Source organism: Micromesistius poutassou, assembly GCF_964030765.1.
Source record: "Micromesistius poutassou genome assembly, chromosome: 5".
Lineage (NCBI taxonomy): Eukaryota > Metazoa > Chordata > Actinopteri > Gadiformes > Gadidae > Micromesistius > Micromesistius poutassou.
In genome coordinates, this window is record NC_140275.1 from 14,783,672 (window position 1) to 14,800,447 (window position 16,776).

The window sequence follows — 16,776 nt, forward strand, 5'->3', positions numbered from 1 at the left end:
GTCGCACATCTTCTTTCTTTCATCATCAAATACGGCCTATCCCCTTTAGACTCATTCAGTTAATCTACAGACACACAAAATTACAAAATACTCTATCCCTTTTTCTCAGAAGATTATTGGATTTGAGGGTGTGGGTGCGTGTGTATGCATGTGGGGAGGGATAGTTACCCATACCTTAGGGGTTATTCCATCCAAGGTAAATCGGGAAGGAACATTTAATTATTCAAGAAGGGTACAGAGTTGTCGACTCAAGACCACTTAGGTGAGTGTTGCGCCCATGCCTCATTTCACCACTACTGAAACACTGGGCCGGAGCGACACGCTGCACGGAAAAACACATCAAACCCATCCACGCCATCCACCCAGGCTTCTGAAGAGTTAGGAGTTAGCTATTAATGCGACTGAAATACCCAGCGGATCTCACAAGCTCCCGCCTCTTTCAGGTGTACCACATGCATCCCATGTGTTATCAAAACGTCATGTGATACGTCACATGATGTAGGGGTGAGAATGGGCGAGAGACTAGGGCTGGGCAATAATTATGTATTATTGTTTATTGTCTGAAATCAGGCGATCCACTTATAGTGATAGAACTTTATAGTCAAAAAGTATTAAAATCATCATTATTTTTTTATATTTTTAACCTCAATGTAATGACCCTCAGTTAGACAGCTTAAAGTGATATATGGAATCCATAAGAATTTTTTTATATTCATCGACATTGTGTGCAGTTCCGCATAATTATTGTGATCCTGAATTTTTCCCATGTTGCCCAGCCCTATGAGGGACACATGCAGTTGTCCTGGAGTCAATAAGGGTTCAACCCTGAAGGAGATGGAGCTTATTCTGCTGTCTGTTTCCTGCCCGTTGTCTGTTTGTTTTTACCTTGATGTATGTTTTGTGCCGCATGCTGCCCAGGTCTCTCTCTTGAAGAGGTTTTAAATCTCAATGAGGCTTTACCTGTTCCACTAAAGGTTAAGTACAAATAAATAAGTCTCTCGGCGGAACAATTCCAAAGAGGCTCCTTTTTTTTTTTTTCGTTCCACCACGCTATAGCCTTTTAGTCATCCGGTTTTCTGAGTGGATGGTGACGGAATCCCCCTCCCCACCCCCCAACTCTACACCACCTCACATCCGCCTGCACTGGCCTACTAACGGGGCTAATTCCAATCCTACAATTCCCTATAGGGACACGTTCCATTTCGACTGGCTTGGGTTCCCACACTCATTACCGACTCCGGTGGGGTCACAGTCATCGATTAGAGGCTCCCTGGGCCGCATGGAGCCTGGAAGCAGCAAAGGGTGACGGGGAAAGGTAAGGGAAGCCAAATGGGAGGTAAAGCGTGGTAATTAGAAGCTTAAAAGACCTGGGAATCAGCACCTATGACAGAAAACGCCCTGACGGGGGCTTAAGTAAGTGGCCCCACCGGGAACAGCACATGTAGAAAAGGCTGAAGATGGCACATTAAAGCGTATGTAGGCCAGGACTCGAATGCCAAAATTGTAATCCCACACTATACACACACTTTGCATAACAGGTCCCCCCCCACACACAGACACACGCCCCTCTAGAGAGTGAATTCAAATCAGTGTCTGTAATTCAAGGACGGGCCCCTGTGCTGCTTGCAACTCCCCAATAAATAACTTATTAATCAAAAGTCTTTAATTACAATGCCAGATCATATCAATGTGTTATATGGGACAACCATACGAAAGTACCAGCATCTGTTGTGATTAGGAACCGCCAAGTCAAATCAAACCCAAGTAAACTTCACAGCTACCCTGAAAATCCAGAGTTCTCGCGAGAGCACAATTTGAATTTGCTCAGCGAGTCACTCGGAAAATTAACCTATCACATCGGTGTATCTGATATAGGCGGGCCAAAAGCATCGTTTTACCGACCGGATACGGCAAGAGTCTTATCTATTGGTTAGCCCCGCTGGTCTGGTTACGTCAACCTGTGTATTCCTCTGATTGGTCATAATATTATCCAATTTCGTGCAGTGATATTTTCAAATGCATGAGACATGTTACCTATGAACGCCATACTGATTTGCACACTGCAAACACATACACATTGTGATTCAGAGGCTTGTCTCGCCTACACCCTGAGAACAGTTCTCCACATCCCCATAGGTCAACTCTTTTTGTGGGTGACCTTTGATTACAATAATAAACACGTTATTCTTTTTTCTGTGGGGATGTAAAACATTCCTAGTCTGCCACAGCTACAACCATGACAGACGACTTGGACATGGTGCGAAAGTACGCTCTTGCTGATAACAGAATATGAATACATTTAATCATCCCAGCACCAAGGTAACAAAATGTTTGTGAAATTGGAAAATATGCCATTATATACCGGCCTGAAAGTGAGCGTCTTTGACATGCAAATGAGAATTCAGAGTGGGCCCAAACAGGGAGCAGGCATTGTGCTGAGCACACGCATAGATAAAGCCCAAGGGACAGGTGAGACGGTCCGTACTCACAGCAGTACCACAATCACAGCCTTTCTGGGGAATGTTAATCTGGTGATGATGCAGAGGGCCCAATGATGACGCAGTGAGCCCGTCACACACACACGCACACACAGGAGCACTCACTCTTACACACACCTACACACACACAGGAGCACTCACTCTTACACACACCTACACACACAGGAGCACTCACTCTTACACGCACCCATGCATCTACACACACACACACACACACACACACACTGCCAGAACAAAGTTGTTGTTTTTTTTATCTGCTCCCTTATATACTATTATCCCCATCTGTTCTCGACAACATCTCTTGTACAAAGCTTGCAGCAGAACAATCCCAGTACAGCCCTGAAAATCCTGGGATTTAGGTAGGTAAGACCACAATGTTCATAGCCACAATCTCCTTGCTTTAAAATCTGTTAGTGATTCTTGTGGCACGTCCAGCATGAATTCAATTCAATTTCATTCTTGTAAGTCTAGTAAGTTTAATAAGCATCACGATACGCTGAGAATGCTTTTACTTTTTTTTTGTAATTATTTTTTTATTGGTTTTTAGTGTCAAACATTTCAACAGCATTTATCATAACTTCTGTGTGTGCTCATCATTGTTACATGAATAGTACAAATTTCAAGTCTCTCAAAAGTACACACAACAACACAATACAGTAAAGAAATCAAATTAAAGTAGAAAGAACTATAAAACAGTTAGGGAGTAGTCTGTTTTTTTGTGAGATGACTAATGATCTGTGAAAACAGGCCTTTGGGGCGTTACAAAGTGAATCCACTTTTTAAAGCATGATGTAAATTGCTCTGATCTATTATTGACAAATGCTGTTATCTTTTCCATCTTGTAAATGTCCATTGTGATGTCCATCCATCCATTTAGAGTTGGGCTCTGCTGCAATAACCACTTCCTGGTTAACGCCTTTTTAGCTGCAAGCTGCAGAATGTTCAATAAGTATTTGTCCTTTTTCCACCAGGCCTTAGGTAAATTCCCAAAGTACGTCTTCAGTTCTAAAGGCATAACCTCTTTGAAAATGTCTTGTAGGGCATTGTGTATCCCCTTCCAGTAATCTTTGATAACTGGGCAGTCCCAAAAAATGTGGAAGTGGTTTGCATGCTGGTTACCGCAGTTCCAACATATAGGGGGGACTCCATCATAGTGGGACTTCTGAGATGGTGTTATAAAGTATCTAATCAAGTTCTTCCAGTTCCCTCCATTTCTGTGAACTGGTACCTTTCCAATGAAACCTCCACATTATTATCCATTCCTCTTCGGATTCATTCATCCCACCTTCTTGCTCCCATTTTTTTCTAATGTATGAAGTTGAATGTGTTTTAAGATTTGACAGCATTTTGTACTCACATGAAATTATTCTCCCATTTATATGCTTTCCTTAACATTTTTATCAAGTTTACATTTGTCTCCAACACATTTTTCATTTTCATATTAACATAATGCCGCATTTGCAGATACCGATAGAAATCCTGTTTTTCCAAAAGGTATTTCTCTTTGAGTGAATCAAACATTGTTCCTCCTTTCATTACCTTACAAAGCTGTTAGTCCCTTAAGTGTCCGGTTCTTTAATCTAATGTCCAATTGGTTAGGAATGAAGTCTGAGTCATATGCACACCATTTAAGAAACATATCACCTTCGAATTTATATATTTTTTATGATAGTTTTCCACATTTTTAGAATACACTTCACCCATCGATTCTCAATAATATTTATGTAATTTTGTAAATTATTGTCTGCTATAATTGCCTGTATGTGGGTGGAACACATTTTCTCTTCAATAGATGGGATTGCTTTTACAATGTCTCTATACAATTATTTTCTCTATATTCTATGTTTTGCAACTGTTGGTCCTCTTCCTATTCCAAATGAAACCAACAGTCCCTAGACTAGTGGTCCCTAGGAGCTGTGTTTTTCCTCACACCAATAACTTACCATGATTACCTGTGTTCACACATTGGCTCACACATTCAGCTTGGTATACAATTGGCACATAGTATGTGCTCCATTCATGACAGACAACTGATATGATATAACCTCATTTCAGAGCAGTTTGGTTTGGTTTGGTTTATTTTTCAACGGTGGTGAGTCCAAAAAGTCTCAGTGCTTTGGAACAGGTGAATATAGTGTTTGGTTTATTTTTAATAAGAATATCTTGGTTTGTTTTTGCCTGTAACTGCCTCAACAATCATAGTGTTTAGCCTAGACTTGTATGAGTCTTAGGGCCGAATATTAAACGTGAATAAATGTCCTATGATTAATACTTCACATGTCCACTTTGACCGCACTCATCAAAGCTATGATTGTGAATGTCTTATTACTTGGAGTGTGCATTAAATAAATTACGTCACGAGTAATTACGAGTGTTGAGGCCTCCGTGTCAGAGCATCAATGACCGAAGTGCTACTGACAAAGCCATCCACACATGGCCCGTGTTGGGGAGTAACGGAACACATGTACCGGCGTTACGTATTCAGAATACAAATTATAAGTAACTATTCCGTTACAGTTACAATTTAAATAGTTGGTATTTAGAATACAGTTACAATGTTGAAATCAATGGATTACATGATGATACTTCTCTTTTTCACAAGTTTATTCACTGCTTTCACACCAACAGCATTTAGTGTGCACTAAACGAGTTTGGTCCCTTGGTTCGGTACGTTTGCGTTGGTGTAAATGCAACCACCTTACTTGAAGAGGTGGTCTCGGTTTGCTTCCAAACAAACCCTGGTGCAGTTTGCTTGAGATGAGACAGCGAATGCACCTCGGTCCGATCCAGTTCTAAAAAGCCTACGCCTCTTTGGACGTAACAGGCACCCGCTCAGCCGCGCACATTATGGGAATTATTGTTTGATTAGCGGTAACTCGAAGATTAGCAGCACATTGTCGGACCGTCGGGTGAAAATGAGTCGTGGCTCAGCATGGAGCAAAGAGGAGACGGAATGTCTATTGGATATTTGGACAGACGCCCACATAAAACGTATGCTGGAAAACACACATAAAAATGCGGATGCATTTAACACATTCAGCACCAGGATGAGGGAGAAGGAGTTTGACCAGTCCGCTACGGTATGAAACAAATCAATATCAGCACAACGAGTGCAGCCTGCTGGATATCCATGATTTTTTACTTTCACTGGCGCTTTCCCCCCCTTTTTTTCCTTCACCGCTTACCCTGCCCCAGACCTCTCCCTCTCCCTCTCTCTCTCTATTTTAAGGTGATTTTATAGGCAACACCTATGCACTTAGCACACTGATTTTTTTTTTTTTAGATGTAATAGCAAATTCTGTAAAGAAACATAATATTTTATTTTCCCACTTTTAACAGCTGAGTAAATAAAGAAACTGAAAAGGGAAAATTGGTCAATTCGTCTGTTGGTCATATCTTTTGCATAAACATACCCTTATAGTCTTTGTTACTCTACAGCAAATTATATAATATAGTGCACTTTCAGGGAGACTTGGGCCTAACACATTCAGCCAGTTGGAACAGAAGAACACACCAGAATAGGCCTGTTTAGTAAGCAGGATTTGATGCCGCATTCCTACATTTATAAAATACAATTCAATGTGGAAGTAAACCAAGTATTCAGAATAAAATACTCAAGATTGAGTAATGTAATGGAATACGTTACAAATTACATTTTTGGGCATGTATTCTGTATTCTGTAACTGGATACATTTAAAAAGTATCCTTCCCAACACTGCGCATGGCTAGTGGGGCTCAAAATCATTTACAGCAATATCACCAGATACAACACATCCACAACCATAAGGGTGTAGGCAATAAACTGCAGCACCTCAACCCAGCTGTCAGACATGCTGTCTGGTTGCTTTTAAGTGAAGAGCACATTTCAACCCATCTTCTCACAAAAAAGCCATTGAAAAAACGCTTTCTACAAATGTAATGAAAGCAAATTCCTGGCACAGCTTGGTTCCAAGAGAAGTCACAAGGTATGACATATCGGAGAAACAAACTAAGCATATGTACTTTCATTGGAGAGGGGTAGGGACTTTCTCCAGTTGTGCAATCCAATATTGTATCATAGGCTAATGGTATCGACAGGTTTGTTTGACAGGATGTCTCTGATGCGGCCTGACATATTTAGCCGCAGGCTGCAGCTAACCTTCTGCTGGCACCATTGTCTCAGCGAGAGCATCGGGACAGAGGAGAACATAGGGTTATTCAAAGAGATAGACCAAGATAGTGTGTGTGTGTGTGTGTGGTTTCTGGGGAGAGTGAGCAAGAGGTATGCAAGCAAGAACAAATATAAAATTGGCAACCGGAGACCGATCGTAAAATGCAATATTGAGTGTTGCTGGCGTCAAGTTCAGGTAAGTTGAGTTCAGTATCAAACATGCACATAAAAAAATGAGAATCACAGTAATAAATAATTGAATGGCTGAATTTACCTGGGATGTTTCCCAATTCAAAATCAGAAACTTTAACTCTGGCTCCCTGAAGTTATTTTGCCGGACAGCAATGATGTTTTATTAAATACCGCAGAATACAAAACACCTGAGCACATGGGCCTGGGTGGAATGGTTTAAAAGTCAAATCACTGAGAGGCCGGATATTATTGTGCAGATTTCGCACTTTGAAATTCGGTCCCATGCAGAAGCACGCATGCATAAAATAAGCAATTAAACACAAGGCATGCAGAACCTTGTACACAGCAAACAAACCATGTATTTAACCTATGGTAACAGTCTTAGAAACACTCCATAACTCCAGATGCCTTTGAATAGAAGGCCCACAAAATGTGGCCAGAATACAGAATAGTCCATTCAACATATGTAACCTACAAATGCTATGCTATCGAGGGCCTCTTTTTCAAAGAATCTTTTTTGCTTTATTGTTTGTGAAAATGTGAAAAGAAAAGAGGAAATATAAAATGTAAATATGATCTACTACGTGTCATTGAACCATTTCAAACATGATGGTTCTCTAAATGTGGCATTGATACTAAACATAGTTTGTATGATGACTGCTGAACCACTGGGCCACAGCACTCTTTGTGTAGTATTCAGAAACGTCTGAATTCATCCTCCACCAAGGGCCAGGTCTGATGTGTCGTGATACTAACAGGCTGTGCATCACGTGAATACCAAAAGCGTGTGCTCCAATTTATGATCCAATTCTGAGCATGACAGACTACAGAGCCTAAACAGCATTTATGCACCCCAGCTTGCATGCAGAGCTGCAGCTGAGGTGGTAGGAGCAGCTCAGCATAACTGCTTTAGAAGCTGTTGGCTGAATCATATCCTCTAAATAACCAGACTCTTATTTAAGCCCACTACACCATTGAAAAAAATGCATTTCCGAGGAAGGGGGCAAATAAATACATAAACAATCGTGCAATATTATGATGTTATGTTAAGTTATGATGACATAACTGTAAAAACACTGAAATATGCAGGAAGGAAAAAGATGCAGGACTGATATTAAAGCATAGGAAAGACACACAAAATGTGTGTCTTTCCTATGCTTTCCTATGCTGTGTGTGTGTAGGATCAGCGTGTGTGTGTGCGTGTAGGATCAGCGCTTTTGTTCATGTGTGTGCAATGTGCATGCTGGCTTTGGTTTGGGAAATGAGGAGATTTAAATAACAGCTCGCTGCTCCTCTATCAGAGTTTGGCTGAGACAGTTCCTCTTCATGGATCCATCTGCCTTTACAACATGCTAACAGTAGTAAATGGAAATGGCCTTTTAAAAGTCCCTCACTCAGCAAGTTAAATAATTGGACCCACCACTCCCAACCTATCACCCCCATTCCGACCTGAAAGGCACACATAATCTAACATGACTCAGAGCCACAACTCACAATCCTCTGATGCATAAGGGCCCGTTTTAGCAAACCATCTGTCCGTTCTGCCGTCCCTGCACAGAATAATCAGGCTGTATGTAGTGAAGTGTTTTGCATGATATTGTGTAAATGTTTAAATGTGTGGCCAATCTTTTGAGGACAATAAATGACATATCGATGTTTAGCACATTTCACACTAATTTAAATGGAGTGTCGTGGCTTTATTTTGTATCTTCCCTCTCTCTATGGTCATACCATTCACTGGTGACTCCTGTGAACTGAATCACGATATTGGACCCACAGAGTCACAGTCTAATTGAAGGTTCATGTGCACGACTCAATCAAAGGAAAACCTATTGGTCAACAACACAAGTGGTGTGTGCTTGATTAGAGGACATACCTGGATGTAATAGTCCACAAATTCCAGTGGTACAAAGCAAAAAAGACCTAGTGGTGCTACTTGCACATGAACACACAAACCAAGTGCTTCAGCTGAGTGCCAAGATTGATGAAAAAGAGGCTGTGAGACAATGATTGGTATCTGAGTTCAGTTGGAAAGCCGTTGCAGTATTTGTATGTGTCAGAGAGAGAGCGAGAGCGAGAGAGAGAGAGAGAATATGACTTTAAATGATATCCTGCAGATGAATAATGAGCCAGCTCAGGGATACATGCAATTAATATGTATGAGTGTGTTGATGCCCAAAAGACTTTTATCACCTTCAACTCTGACATAAAAACAATAAACCACGGATAGCCTGTCCTGGGGCGGAGAGCAGGTGAGCCACGGCACTTTAGATCCGATCCATTTCATATTTAAACAGGCTTCGGCTCGTGACGGATCGAAGGAGACCACCTCTTGAGAACTGAACCGTGAGAGATTACCTATGCATGAGTATCCCTGCCCAGGAGGGTTCAGCTCCAGCAGAATACGTCCCCAGCAAGTCTTTGAATGTAATCAGGTGCTATGTTATTCTATAGGGTCCAGCACATCACACAATGCTAGTTTGGTCCACCCCCCCCCCAGCCCCTGATGAGCTGGTTGTTGACTTGCACGGTTGAACTAGTGCTGCGAGTACAATATCAATGCCTTCCGTTAAGCATTTGTTAACATCATTTCCCAAAGTGCTCAAAATTTAAAATGTAATAAAATCGTACTTTATACGCACTTAATATTTGAGCCGTGTGTCCAAGACACGCAGCCACACAAATGATCTTATCTGTGGGAACCATAATTTGGTGTGTACTGCTACTACAAAGGGGTTGTCTGTCAGAGCAAAGTGGAACCTTATACATGGTCACCCTATTGAATATCCCTCTTAGGGATTGTTGCACCATTATCTCTTTTATAGCACGCTTTTATAAAACTTTAGAGCATCAAGTGTAAAGTGTGGGTGCTAATGTAAAACTGAGGGGGAAGGGGGGGAGAGAGAGCGAGCGAGAGAGAGAAGTAGGGAAGGATGTAGCAAATGGCCACAGGCTGGAATGGAACCAGGGTTGCTACTTTATGCAAGTATAAAGAGCCCACTTTATTAAGGTCTTATGATCACAACTATAAAAGAAGATCAATTTAATACAATCAAGTCTAAGGGTTCTGTGGTTGTATGTGAGTGTGTGAATGGAGACATGTGAGGATCACTTGGTAGGCCCAATAATAAGCCTGTGGGTGTGTGTGTGTGTGTGGGAGTGTTCTCCTCTCATTCCCTCTCAATGTAGGCAGGCCTATTGCTAAGTAATATACCGGCTGTGTGAGGCGTTTTGCTCCCTTCTTGGCTTCCCCTTGAAAATCTAAATCTGGAGGAACTTGCTCTCACACGGACCATGCCATGCTTATCTAAACTTAACAGATTGTATGCCATATTCGAATCATTGATCAAAATTAAATGTCACTGTGCCACTTAGGCTTCCGGGATGCAATTTTCCGTATGAAAAACACAAGGTCATAGGGTTTGCTGAGCATCTAAATACATTTCATGAAAAAAAAAAGAATTTACGTTCTTGCTTCTGTGCTATGGCAAATTTCCAAGTAAGTGTGTCTGATTTGGAGAGATAAGCTATCAAGTGTAGAAATACAATTTCTGTGTCAAGGTGTCTTGAAGCCATATTCCTGTTTGTTGAATACCATGTAATTCAGAACATTCCTGCACCCTCGCCCAATAAATCCAATATACTAGAATGAAAAGAAAGGAATAAAGGAATCAAGCCAAAACCAGGTTTGGTAAATAGTTTAGAAACATTTGTCTAGAGAACATGGTTTTAAACTTCTGAGCACTTCTTGGAAACTTGACCACCTATCTCTTCATAGAGATTAGATAGAAGTTTTTTAGCCTATTCAGAACTTCTCTGACTTAGTACAATTTCACACTTGTTACTGATCGAGGGCTTTAACATTTACACACTCCATATGTGAAACTTTGTCAGGATGGACATAACAGGATGGAGAGGGAAGGGGGCTGGGGACTGTAAAAACGATTGCTAAACAGTGATGAATTGACTTCAAATTATTATTCAAATTATTAGTTTTTCACCAGAGTCAATAGCCAGAGGCACAATTTCAATGCAATAAATCCGTTAAGAAATGTTTTATTCACGCTTACACTGATAAATGTTTATACTCAACCTCATCTGTGTAATGTATGTTCATGAAATGGTGAAATAATCCCATTAATAGGTATACAGAATTCATTACAATAAAGTCATGGCAGATACTATTCAGAGAAAAGTTGCATTTTATATACAACATGTATGGACTTGCCTATAAAATGTGTTAAGTCTTAGAGTAGTCAAACATTAATAAAGCATATATAATAATTGCTGAACCATTGTTTTTAAAATAAAAATTCAAACGGAAATGAGAAATTTAACAGATCAAACTTCCTCATTTAAAAGATTCAAAATGGATTTTACCAGCATAAATCTCACACTTCCCATCACCAAGTTCTTCCTGAATAAAATAAGATATTGGCAAATATCATCCTTATCGTGCATGGGAAATTGTTTGCGTCTTAAAAATCCCACAGAACTGACTGCATCATAACATAGAAGAGATGAGCAGAGCGCATGAAAACTCTGTGGGGGTCTCCTTCCACGGTGGGGTCGCTCCGACTGCAGCTCATCCACCGTTCTCAGCCCTGCAAGCCTTACCTGCCTAAACAGATCACACGCATCGTTCTCTCCAAATCTTCCACCCCACTGAAAATTCAAGACCTTACAACAGCACAAACTAGAAGACAATACAATTTGCAGCTTCACTAGTACTGTTGGGTCAGCAGTTGAACAATATCAGGAGGTCAGATACCCCAAACAGGATGCCCAAGCAATTCCAAGGAGGAATAATCTCAGCGGCTGTTTACGCTCACACCATAAACCGCATTTTGCAAACAAAAAAAAATGATGACAATGCATGAGAGGTTGGTATTGAAAACTTAACAGGATTGTATTCTAACAGACCTCCTGGGTTTTCTGGATAGCAGAGGTGAAGGCCTTACACGCTGTGGGGCTAATCTACGAAGCCGCATGCACTTGGAGTGAGCGCGGGCACCAGCGCATCACACTTGTCTACACAGAGAGCTAAAGAGAGTCCGCACAAAGAACCACAACAGGGAATGAAGATAATGAAGAACATAATTTGGCTAGTGCCAATGAAGAGTACACTGTGTTATAATATTTATTGCATTCTACTGCTGAGCTCCTCTGACATCAAGCTATAAAAAAAATAATGCTGCTGCTTTGCGATGTCAGCAATCAGCGATGGCGGCTTAAAATGTTTAGGGATACAAAGCCTGATTTGGGCACATTGTCACAGGCCACCACCCAAATAACTTTGGGTAAAGACACCGATAAACACACACGAGGGGGTAGAGATAAACCTCCCACACGTTGTTTTTTGTCTTATTCAAACAGCACTCCTCATTTGCACTCTGCCCTTCCCGCTGTTAACCAGGTGTGGCTATGAACAACAGCGTGTTGAAGTGTTGAGCAGCCGTACTCCCGAAACGACTCACACAGGGGCTCAGAGTGGGCGCAGGTAATGACTTCACAAAAACACCGCAGTGACTTTTGCTTATCGTGCTCCGCTGTTGACGTCCTCTACCTCGGCCTATCGCTCCTCCTCTGGAACTCCATTTAGCTCCCTTTCTGTGTGCATTTGGTGTTCTGACCTTCCCCTTTCCTGGCTTTTGAACAGAAGACAGGTTGAAAGAATCATTTTTGTTTTTCCCCCTCTTTTGGTGTTGCTTATCTGACTCATCTGCAAGTAATGCCAGCCCTCCCATCACTAATCGCCTCCTGTACTCCCTAGTTCTTACATTGTTTTTAATAATATTACCTTCTCATTATAAACTACAGTACTACCTTTGTCAAGACTTAATTTGTAACAAGAAACGGCGCATGCTCCGATATAGTCCAATAGTGGTCTTTGTACAGAAGGAACAGTTATTAACCTCGTCATCAATAGGCCTCTTTCTTCCATTTATGCCATAAAGAACAAACCCAAAGTAAATAAAGAATAATGAAATAAATGTCATGTTTAGAGTGAACACCACCTCGTGCATTATTACTTGGTAGCTCTACATAACATCTGGGCCATAGCATAATATCTTATGAGTATCTGGGTCAATATGTGATGCCAATAAAGTGAAGGAAAGCAAGGATGGAGGTGTTAGTAGAGGTAGGATGAGGTGAATTATTAGAATGGAAACAAATCCAATGAAAAAACAACTAAGCAGAAATAGATGTATATCTCAAGAACCCATTGTTACATTTTTCACATCTGATCCCTCTATTGAAAGGACAAGTTGAATATAATTGAATGAAACCAAGCCCAGTGAGTTCTCTTGTGATGAAAGGTTAACCGAAATTTGTGCAAATTTTGGCCCTACAATAATCCCCTTATAATAAGTAGCCCTCCTCGTCCATTGATACTGAACTTGTTCTGTCCACTAGTGGACCCAAACAATACCCTGACTCACAGGGGACCTGTCACACAATTTTTTATACATAAAGCGCACTGCCTCATTCAACCATGTAGTGAAACTCAAAAGTTGGACCGTTGATGTTTTTTTTCCCTGAATCGTACCAACAAAGAACAAAAATCCTGGAAGAATGAGGTCAATTGTCCAACTTTCCAGCATTGCTTTCGTGGAAATGGATTTGAAGTTGAAAGGCGTTGTAACAAGTGCATGAGGCAGTACCCTGGTATATTAGCAAAAAGCAGAGTGTCACGGTTCCCCTTTAAAGATTCAAGGAGAGCAAGGGCAGTACCAATTGATCTGAGACAGCTTCAGAGGGAAATTTTAATAAAGTTTCAAAATACTTTGTAATCAAGACAAGTTGATCAATGAACTACAAAAGTGAGGGTATAAGCATTTTCAGAAGAAAATCAATATGCCTTCTCTGATGCAGTAAAAGTTGGCTAATATGGTAATAATAATTTGTTATTGATCCCTGTATTGAAAATCTACCTGTCTTGATGGTTTAGAAAACATTAATCTCCAAACAAATTTCTTGATCCAGAAAGGTATTAGTGTTTTATTCAAGATCAATGTAAAATGGATACTCCAGTGATATGAGGTGGACAGGTTGGAGAGCCTTCTGCTTGCAGGTAACCATGTGTCTGAAACTCATTAAACTCTTGTATTAACCATATCCAATATCAGTATCCTTCTCCTGTACCTCATTGATTAATGGTAAACAGGTATGTAAAGGATGTCTTGTCAAATAATACATATAATAAAGCCTCTAAGTGATTACCAATAAATATACATTTCTGATTTCCATGGCTACTTTGCACTCATTCCAGTACATTTTAAAGTAGGTTGCGCATCACTACAACCTTTTAACCACTCCAATTGTGTTCTCGTACGCTTTGATGTTCTCAGCCTAACTTGTAATAGGCTTTGGAGAAAAGTGTCTGCTAAGTGACTAATATATAATGTAATGTAGCCTCCAATGGACCTAACTCACACATGATATATTCATGCATAACCCTGTCCTCTCCTCATATGGGATGCATGAAATAGGAAACTGAGGCCAAGTCAGTCATACCCAGGGGTACTGCCCTATTAAGTCATCGATTTTTATAGACATTTCATAGACTTTGGTGACGCCCATTATTCCCCAAAGCCAGAGTTACACGAACATAACCCTTTCTGTTGTCAAATGCCAAGTTAGTTAAATAAAAGTAGCCTGTTGGCATTATTGTGTAAATGTCCAAATAAATGTTACTACTCCTAGGGGGTCCAAAGAACAGATACCCATTATAGACATTTTATTATTTGCTCATCATCATATGTCTACAGGCTATATGGTTCTGAATAATAAAAAGTACTTTTTATTATTACTCAATACATAGTATATATTTTTATTAGAAATTAGAGTTATCATGCACTACCCGAGGAATATAACAAACAATAATATTGAATTACCGCCCCTACGGTGGGCTGTAGTCAAGAGAATCAAACTGCATCTGGATCTTTCCACCCAAGTTTACTACTGTACAATAAAGAGAATGGGCAAGAAATAATGTGTTTGTGACCAGTCTGCATGAAACGATTTTCGGGATTCGCAGCATTAAAAGTGCTTTGGTATAACATCAAAGAGGAGGGAAAGCATCCCTCCTCTTTGTACACCTTCACCCTCGCTGTTCCCATTTCTCACTCCTTTATTCACACTTCCGCTCACCCCTTTTCTTCTTCTCACCCCTGTGCAGCTTTCAACTAAATTTAAATCACTTTTATGTGCTAAGTAAGGCAGATAAAGGCCAGCCTATGATCTGTTTTTGGCTGTGCTCGAGGCCCTGTTCCCTAACCAGTCCCAGTCGTGTCTTTTCACTGTCCCTAACCAATGGCGTTGTGTCTTGTCACTGCCCCTACAAAACACTGAACAGTGTCTTCTCCCTGGTTAGGGACCATTGAAATAAGTTTGACCTGGCATTAAACTTATTAATTGTTATTTACTTTTTCACATTCCACCTCTCACTCCAACATATGAGTCAATCTCCAGCTCTCTTTCTCACTCAATATTCACTGTCTCTAGCAGGTTATTTCACCTCCGGGATCCAATCTCACCGTGATTGATCCACTCATCTCTTCTGCATTAGAGAGCGGGGGAAACTGGCCACACTTTTAACAATGGCAATAAAACGAATGACGCAAATGAAGCAGGGCCGCATAATCAGAGGTGCTGATATAACTTAATGGAGGGAAATATCTCAAGAGTTCCCTTCTCTCATCCACCTTGCATGAACAGATGGGCAAACAAACTACCCATCTCTCTGTCTCACACACATGCACACACACACACACACAAAAGATAGGCAAGATCCATTAAAAACTGTAATTTAAGAATACAACCTATTCATTTCTGTCTAATGCATCAGATTTGATTTTATATTCAATTAAACCAATTTGCCTAGGTCTATATCCAGTGCTGCCAAACATCAGCCCCAATACATGCACACACAGACACAAAAGAGCTGACTGGCAGTAGTAGATTTGGACAGAAGATGCAATGCTGGGGTGTTCTCTAGTCTAAGCACATTCACTCATCGGATCCTTATCAAATGAAGTGCAATTACTTTATGCTCAGGCTCACTAGAAGCATTAACTATCTGTCTCAGCGACTCGGTTAATCATTGAAGTGTTAAATATATGAGTATAGGGTAATATGAGAGCATAAGGGGCCATTTCCATTTTCCATATATTTATGGGTGGGAATTTATAAGTTTTTATCAATATTGATGCCATTGTCGATTCTGCCTATCGATCCAATTCCTTATCAATTATCTTACAGATTCCTGAGTAGTTCATTGCAAAAAAGGAGTTCTACACAGTTCACACCAAAAGCAACCATTACATTTTTGTTTTTTACATACTGAACAACACCATGACAGGATATAGAGTAGGAAAGAAAATATAGGGGTAACTTGAGCCGATGTTGAGGGGCCAGCTGCCTGAGAGCTATTGGTGTCATCATCAGCATGAAACCGGAAGATATTCTTATTAATAAAAACGACTATACTACTACTATATAGGGATGTCACCTTTGAAAAAAATCTAGTTTGAACGGATATCAAGCAATGTATTCGAAAATATTTGAATATCTACGAGGCCCTGCCCCCCCCCCCCCCCCACAAAAAACAACAGAGATTCAATCACAAATGTATAACGTGACAAGAGGAGACATAAACAGGACTAAGGCCATATCCTCTTTGTTTGAAACAGTATATCAACTTAATCAATATCAAGTGCCACTATGCATATCACAAAATTAGGCTATGCAATGAAAAACAAAAACAGAATCGGAACTGCACAGCGCAATGTGTTACAGTGTTACGTGCAACGGAGAACACACGTTGGGAGCGCCTGGCACACAGGGATTTGCGCGTCAATGTTGAGAGAAGGGTGTTTGTTGCAGCCCGTGTCTCTCCACCAATGCAGCGTGTTGCTGTCAGCAGTTTACCGC